Source organism: Gossypium arboreum, chromosome 7, assembly GCF_025698485.1.
Source record: "Gossypium arboreum isolate Shixiya-1 chromosome 7, ASM2569848v2, whole genome shotgun sequence".
NCBI lineage: Eukaryota > Viridiplantae > Streptophyta > Magnoliopsida > Malvales > Malvaceae > Gossypium > Gossypium arboreum.
Genome location: NC_069076.1, coordinates 88,510,770 through 88,520,560, shown reverse-complemented (window position 1 = coordinate 88,520,560; position 9,791 = coordinate 88,510,770).

Below are 9,791 nucleotides of genomic sequence, written 5' to 3'. Positions count from 1 at the left end.
TACCTTAATTAATACTACATCATAAAGAAATTTAAATTCAATATCTTTGTCACTGTTGAAAAGGTAATTAATCTTGACATCTATCAAGAATCTCAGTTAGGTAAAAAAAAAAGACTGAATTCAGCTCTCTTCAATATCAAATCACTTGCTCTTATTAGGGTTAGGGTTTCAAGAATCTTTAGCACTAAAAAATACCAAAAACACGACACCTATGGATGTCAAGTTTATTGTTTACCACATGTTAAAATGACAACTCAATGAACTTGACACCCATGGATAATGAGTTTATTGTCTACTATATATTGAAATGAAATTCAATGAATTAGACATACATGGATGCTAAATTCACTTTTTTTTTTGTAGGTGACATCTAAGGTTGTCGATTTCTTTGATACAAAGAGCTATAAATACAACCCAACCTGGTGCAAGTTGTATTCAACATTCCTAGAAAACTCTAAACCCTTTACAAAATCATATTGTTCAATAAATATTTTTTAATCCATGAATTACTTTTTGTTGGTTCACGATTTACTATTGGGTTCTTTGCATATACCATTTGTAAGGAATAAGAAAAGGGACTATTGCTTCATCTACAATTGGCCTCAAGTGATACTAGTCTTAAATCATTCAGTTTGGTAGATTCCTTCATTATTAATATCAGTACAAAATATGAGAAACAGGTGCTAAGCAAAATATATATACGTCTATTTCTAATTCATCTCATTATTGGCGTCGAGGTGCTCTCGCTAAAAGTCAAATGCCTTTTAGTTTGCAATCCATTCCCCATTTTCATCTCAATTAGGTTTAATTTTTCCAACCACAATTAGGTCCTCCAATTTCAGAAGAAAGCATCACTTGATTACGATGTTATTGATATGCACACGCGCGCGCACGCACATATATCATATTGATATTCATTTTTTATAAATTGTTATATTTTCTCCCATATGCATTGATTATGATATTGCATTTAAATTTGAACTGCGTGGATTTACAATTTAACTATATAAATACATTTCAACCATTCTTTTATTATTATTATTATTATTATTATTATTATTATTATTATTATTATTTATTTATTTATTATTATTATTATTAGTGCTAGAAAGCCTAGAATGTGTCATCCTTATTTACTTTGAAAATATTCTATCTCCTTTATTATTGCATGAAAAAAACCTAACTCAACAATTTCAAAAGTCGCTAAGTAAATGCAAATACAAATAACAAGAATATCAATACAAAAAATGTTAAAATTTACAAAAAGTTTTATAAATTGAATAAAAAAAGATTGCATTAGTAACGCCGACATGGTGGATGAGTTCCACAATTCGGTGGATGTCGATTTTGAGATAGAATTTCATCATGGTAGATCTTGGATCGACACATCATTGTCTCCCTCATCATTTTTCAAGCGACGTTACAAAGAACTTGAACTATGCACCCGATTACCATATCGAAGATAAATGATATAAGGGATGCAGAGGCTGAGGTGTGTGGTTGAGCTCATTTAACTGAAGAGCTATGTAAACTTTGGATTCTTTTATGTCATTTTCATCACCAAAGTCACAAACAATGATGAAGGGAAATTGTGGTGACTAGATCCCTCGCCAACATGGTACGAGGACTCACTTGGACAATAAGTTGTGTTGGAAAAAATCAACTTGGAAAATATTTTTGTTGCATAGCGGAAAATTTATTTATTTATTCTAAATATCAAGTGGTTGTTTATTCTAAATATCAAGTGGTTGTGTAACACCCCTTACCCATATTCGTCGCCGGAATAAGGTAGGAGGCATTATCGGAGTTTACCGAATTAATTTTCCATTAATACGAGTTAAATTTCATTTACTAAAACATGTCATGGCATCCTTTAGATGGGCCTCCAAAGCCCAAAACATACTTCGAGACCAAACCAGAATTAAATCGAAACCATAGGGAATTTTTCGCAAAATCCCAAAGTTTTTTTTTTTTTGATACCAAATTATACTACTATTATAATTATACTATTTAACATATTCAGCATTCTTTACTTTAATGTATATTTCTTAAACAAGTCTTAGTATTTATATAATCATCAAACCTTATACATGCCATATAAATCAAAAAGAAATTTACAAAAGCTACCGGAGATAATCTGGATAGTGTGATCCTCTGTGTTGATCCGATCCTCCATATACTTCCACGTCAATCTACAAGAGACATTGATTACACTCATGTAAGCTTATAGAAGCTTAGTAAGTTCATAGGCATAAAACATAAATCTTACCAAGTTCATAGGTATAAAACATAAATCTTACCAAATATTTATACACTTATACAATATACACAATTATTAAGTTCACCTGTCAACCACAGCCATTGGTGAGTTCCCTTGTATAAACTTACTACTACTTATCCATTTCCTTTAATTCCTTTGGGCCCATTTGTCACATATCATTCTTTAACCAAATTAGGGAATGGTTACGGAAAATTGAGTACTTCACTTTCACTTTGCCATAGTATAACTATGGTCTTGCGTATGATCACTTATCACCTTTTGAAGTCATAGTCCTGCCACGGTCTTACACTGATCACATGTATCACTTGTCACTGATCAGATAAGTGTAGCTAAAACTACCACTTATCACTTATCACTTGTCACTGATCAGATAAGTGTAACTAAAGCTACCACTTATCACTTGTCACTTGTCGCTTGTCACTTATCACTGATCAGATAAGTGTAGCTGAGGCTACCACTTATCAGTTGTCACTGATCAGAAGTACTCAAATCCGACATTCCGCTCAATTTAATCATTTATTCGATTTTCATATTGTTATTTTATTCTCTATTTATCAATAAATATATTTCATCATACATATTACATTATATAATTTATAAAATTAACATATAATCATTAAACTTCAACCATATGAACTTACCTGGGTCGATTTGCAAAATTTGTGAAAGTTTAGGGACTAATCAGCTACTTTTTCTTTTCCTCGACTTGCTTCAGGTTCTCGATCTATCATTGTAAAATCATTCACTTATCAGTATTGACTTCATCTTCAACCCGCTTATAAGTAATATTATCTATAATTTCATTATTTACTTATGTATATTCCAATCTTGCCCATCGATTGCCATAGTCACTAAATTATTTTTATCTTTAGCTACGAACTCCAAATTAGGATCCACTAATTTTCCCTGAAACTAGACTCATATATATTATTATCATAAAATTTTTAGAATTTTTTGTTTAGCCAATAAGTACAGTTTATTCTTTAAAGTCACCCCTGTTCTGCTGTCTGAAAATTCCGACCCTTCTTTACTAAAAATTAATTATCTCTTCGTACAGAATTCGGATGATGTCCATGTTTGTTTCTATTGAAAATAGACTCATTAAGGATTTTAAAAATATAAATTTAAGCCCCTAATTATTTTTATCCAATTTTTTATAATTTTCCAAAGTCAGAACAGGGGAACCCGAAATCATTCTGATATTGTCTCACAAAATCTATTATATCTAATGATCTACAATTCCGTTGCTTACACCGTTTCTTCTATGAGAAACTAGGCTCAATAAGCTTTAATTTCATGTTTTTTTCATCTTCTAATTTGATTTCTAATTTATGGTGATTTTTCAAAGTTAGACTACTGCTGCTGTCCAAAACTGTTTTAGTGCAAATGTTGATTTCAATTTTTGCCCCAAATTTCACAGTTCATACAATTCAGTCCTTGCTCAATTAATCCCTCAATGAAGCTAATTTTTCCCAATTAATGCTTTACCTAGACATTATAAGCTATTTCACAATTATTTAAATTCATAATTTCCACATAAAACCCTAACTTCAAACTCTTTCAACATTAGGTCCCAAACATTCACTTTCTATTCAATTCTTTCAATAAAATCAGCATATAAACAATTTAAAACTCTAATTCCATGCTAAATCATCATATACTTCCAACACATATTCATAAAAACTTCCAATTTCTTTCATAGAATCAAAAACTAATGAATTCAACAAGTGGACCTAGTTGTAAAAGTCATAAAAACACAAAAATTTCAAGAAATAATCAAGAATTGAACTTACTTGCAGTAAAAATATGAAAAAAAAGCTTAAGAAAACCCTTCTATGGTGTTTTTGCTGATGAGAATGCAGAAAAATAATGAGAATTCTAGATAATTCCACTTTAGTCCTAGTTTATTAAGTAAATTTTGCAATATTCCAATTTTGCCCTTAATTCATCAATTTTCCTGCTGATTTCATGCACCTTGCCGTCCAGCCCAAATAGACCTTGGGTCTCTTTGCCTTCTAAACCCTCTTTCTTTTATCATTTAAGCTATTTAATCATTTCTCATAATTTTACATTTGTTACAATTTAATCCTTTTTATTCAATTAACTATCGAAACTTTAAAATTTCTTAACAAAACTTTAATACTAACTTATTAACACTCCATAAATATTTATAAAAATATTTATGGCTTGTTTTTAAATTTTCAAACTCTCGACATCTCATTTCCGATTCTAATTTTTTAAAATTTTTATTTCTAGTACACTATTCGCTATTTCAAAAATTTTCCTAACTTCACACTTAACTTATATTCACTAAATTATTAATATTTTCTACTCATTTGTCAGATTTAGTGATCTCGAATCACTGTTCCGACACTACTGGAAATTTAGGCTATTACAGGTTGTGTTATTTATAGCAATAAATTCATTACTAAATTCGTGTCTTTGTTTTGGAATAGGCAATAAAATATGTTTCTCGTCTTTTGTCTAACATAATCTTCTCCGTTATTCTCGAACATTTGGTTGCTTAGAGTGTGAGCTCTAATTCACGAACTAGTGAGCACAATGAAAACTTCCTATTAATACTCAATGGGAATATTAATATCTCTTAAAGGCTAGAAACCAAAAAGCGAACTCTCCCTAAATTTGGAATTTATTTAAAAAAATAAATCTTATTGAATTTTGATAGAGTGTTAACGCTTAGTGAAGTGTTAAGGTGTGTTTTGGCCTAACCAATGGTCTCTATTTAGAGAGAAAATCACAAGAATCTTAATTGAACAAAAAACTTATTTTAATAGAAAAATATACAATCCCTTCATGATTGACTAGGGTGGGCGGCACTTGAAACCCATCTAAATCATTATTTGGTTTCTCCTTTGACGGCACGACACCCAACAATCAACCACACTCATACTCTAGATCGATGCCACTAGTTGTGGCTATTGCCTCTCCATCTATTGGAAGATTGATTAGTAAAGTGACATATTCAACTGTAATGGTTATTTCCCTGCATGAAAGATGGAATATAAATGTTTTCTGCTTCTATCTTTCCACCTAGGTGACAATCATATTCGTAATGGTTTTCAGCTTTGTCATCATATATGTCACATATAAATCAGTCTCTTTCAAGTGTTCTTTGATATAATAATCAAACTTTAGGAAATGTAAATTATGTTGAATCCATAGATCTACTAAATGTTAATAAAATCACAAAGCAATTGCATTAAATTTTAAAAATCATAAAAATGTTTTTGCAAAAAAAAAAAAGAAAAAGAAAGAATTAAGTTAAAGATTGCACCACATTGACGGAGTGGTTGGTAATGTGTTCCACCATCCCCCCTGAAAATAAGAAAGAAATGGCAAGTTTTTTTAGAGAGTTGTGGAGAGTTTGAGAGCTTGAGAGAGTTGGAGAGTTCGGATAAGAAGAAAGGAGGAACGAGAGTAAGTATTTACAGAGTGAAAGTCAGCATATATGGAGTTGACTTCCACTAGGTTTAACTGGGTTGGTAAGGCCAACAGCCAAATAAATACCCTCTAACCTTGAAATCAACTTTCACGGACTTTAAAAGTATTACCTCTTGCTATTCACAACACGTTTTAGTGTTGTGATTTGATATGCATCAAACTCAACATTTGTGAGTATTGAGATAACCTTAAAAAATGTATTATGGAAACTAACTTTAAAACATATAATGATAATTAATATTAGAATACACTAAATAAAAGTAAAAAAAAAAGCTCCTTCGTATTCGTTAATAAAATAATAAAAATTATGAAACAAAATAAGATAATAATTAATTGAATTTGTGAAGTTTTTAATTAACTAAATTTTACTAGTAGTACCTCAAATGTATATTTTAAAATCATCATCAAATTTAAAAATAATAAATTTACTATTTGTAGATAATATTATATATATTATAATTAATTTTATCATGAAATATGAATTAGACTAACTCAGAATTTATGTAGTCTTTATCCATAGTAAAATAATTTGGTTTAGACCAATGATTAATTTAACTCGTCAATAGATCTATTTTTATAACTAATATAATAATATTACTATAAACAATACATTAATTAATATTAAGGGTGTATTTATGTGAGGAATTTGTAGGATAGTATCAAGGTTTTCAAAATTTTAAAATGAATTTATTTGTTTAGATAAATATATTGGGGAATTTTAAATTTTCTAGATAATATCACTTATCAATAAGGGTGAGCAAAATTCGATTCAATTCGAAAAAATCGAAAAAAAATTCAAATTTTAAGTTAGTCGAATCTAATTATTCGAGTCAACTCGAATAAGAAATTTTGAATTTCGAGTTCGAGTCAAGTTGAATTTTTACAATTCGAATAACTTGAATAATTCGAATAATAGATTAGTATAAGTACCCTTTTGGTCCCTATCAATTTTAAAATGAGCAAATTGGTCTCTCTTAACAAAAATTATAAAAAATCAAAATAAATTTCAAAATTGAAAATAAAATAATAATTTTGGAATCTAAAATTTGAAAATAAAATAATTTTCTTCTTCTTCTTCTTCTTCTTCTTCTTATTATTATTATTATTATTATTATTATTATTATTATTATTATTAATTATGCTTTAAAAAAGTTTTCAAATATATATAGTTTTAAATTTATGTGCTCTAACATAAAAATAGTTATATTGTAACAAGATTTTAATTTGGCATTATTAACTTTTCTAGTTTAACTCGAACAATTTGACTTGATTCGACCCAACGCTCACACTTAATTCAAGTTATTTTGAAAATCCAAATAAAAAAAGGTAAAGCTACGTCGTTTTGATAAATGTTTACTTTATCTAAAGTTAAAAGTCAAAACTATCAAGTTAAAAGGCAAAACTATGTTCTTTTGATAAATGTTTACCCTGTAGTTTTACTTTCCCTCCCAAATCGTCTCACTTTCTCTTTTTCCTTTACTCAAAATTAATCTAAAAGCTTGTACTTCCTCTACTAGTTAAATAATTGATCCATGTAAATGCAACATTAAGTATAAATAATAACTCGATTAGACTCGATTAAAAAAAATTCAAATTGAGTTCAGTTGCTAAAATAGGATTCGTCAACTCGACTAACTCGAAATTTTTTGACTCGATTCGACTCAATCCGACTTGACTCGATCAAATACTCACCCCTACCTATCAAAAGGGTATTTTAATAGCTCAAATTCTTTTTTTAAATTCCACCTAAATAGGTGGTTTTTCAAAATTCCTCCTAATTTTATTTGATTTATTACACATGATCCTATTATAAGATAAAAACTTAAACTTCAAAATTTATTTTTATTTAATTATAATATATTTTTAAATTTTATTTTATTAAAACTGTTTATAATATCTTTACAAATATAACTCAAGATTGAATATTTTTATTACAATTTAATTTATTATAATTATTTTTAATTTGTAAAATTTTATTAACCTAATTTTTCAAAAATAATTATTTGTCTAAACAAAGTAAGTGTAAATCCTAACATTTATAATTTTAAATTTTAAAATTTGTCGTCGAAACGTACTTTTACTGTACAAGCCCAATTTTGGGCCCAAAACCCCTAAACCCACTAAGCCAATAACCCCAAACCTACCCATGCCCACACACACAACAAAAGAAAAAGTTAAGGAAACCCTAGCCGTCAGCACATGCTCCCTACCCCATCCACCACCGACACCTGCAAGTGGCCTCTACTCCACCACCGTTTGCCTACAGCAACAACAGAAGAATAGACAAATATTAAAAGAAAAAGAAATGTAATGGCTATAAAAAAGCCAAATCAAAAACCATTGTAGGGGGGTTCTTTTGGAAAATAAAAAGCGAACAACATTCGATTTCAAGAAAAAACAGAGATTTTAGCAACATCAAAAGCAGGGAATAGCCCCATATCAGAGATCGGAGAGCCGAAAACAGCAAATCTAAGGTCTATTTTCTTTTTTTTCTTTTTGAATTTATTCACATATATTATCCCCATTTTTAATAAAATAACACATATATTAAATAAATAAAAAATATAAAAAAAAGGAGAAAAATCTACCCACGGGCGATTTCCGACCACAGTGTCGTTGTGGTGGAGCTGACGGCACGCACGGATGACACGACGGCAACCGGCCCACTCCTCGCCGGATTCTGGTACCTACAGAGAGAGAAGAGTGGATTAGAAGTTTTTTAGAAGAGGAGCAAGGAAATGAAATAAAAAAAATAATTAGTTTATATAGGCCGGCAAAATGCACCGTTTTGCCCGGCCCTTTTAAAGCCAAAAACGGCGCCGTTTAGCTACCCCGACCCGAGACCCAGCTCCGACCCGCCTCAGGATCCGCGCGTTTTCGCATGATGGTCTAATTACGCGCGCGGTCCTTCCGCTTTTCACATGTTTTGCAATTAGCTTCTTATTCCTTTCAAATGTCCCTTCTTTCATATTTATTTTAAAATCGACCCCAAAACCTAATATTTGTTCCGAATTTAGTCCCTTTTTCATATTTAATACTGTTTTCATATTATTTTTTACTCTTTGTTATTTTAATATTATTCATTATTCTATTTTACCTTTCTTGTATTATTATTTTAGCATATTTTATTATTATTTAGGCATTTTTTAGATTAATATTACATATATATATATATATATATATATTATAGTTGTTTTATATATATTATTATTGTTCCTAATATATGTTTTATGTATACATATTCAAATACTCTATTATGTACATTTTGTTATGCCTATTCTTACCTATATATTTATTATTAATATCAATATATGTTTTATTATATATATTTAACATATATACGTATACGTTTATATATTATTATTATTAGTTTTGATATTATTGTTTTGTTAATACATTTGTGTCATATATACATACTTTTAACATATATTTGTATATTATATTTCATATTATGCCCATGTAAATTAATGTTATATCATGTATGTCATTTTGTTATAATTTTTATATATTGTATATATCATATTATGTTCTACCATGTATATTATGTATGTCATGTATATGTTTTAATATATTATGTGTATATTTTGTTTTGTATTACACGTACATGTTATGTGTATACATTTGATTTTATCATATATTTATTTTCCATATATTTATGTAATGTTTTGTTATTATTATCATTATTTTTGCATTTTACTATAATTACTATTGTACATCTCACTTGTTATCACTATTGCATTATTACTTTTATTACTATAACCTTTTTATATGTAATTACCTATATGCTATTGTTTTTATACTAACTAATTTAAAATATATATATATACGTATTTTAACATACTTATGTCACTTATATATATCATTATTCTCATTATTATCGTTTAAATCACCTATTTATTTATACCTTTGTAAATACTCTCAAACCTTAAATCATTCATTATTTGTATCATCATAATTATTATTAGTAACATGTATATATACCATAAAATTTTTATTATATTACTTATACATTTTATATATACCATGCATATGTGTCTTTTAATATCGT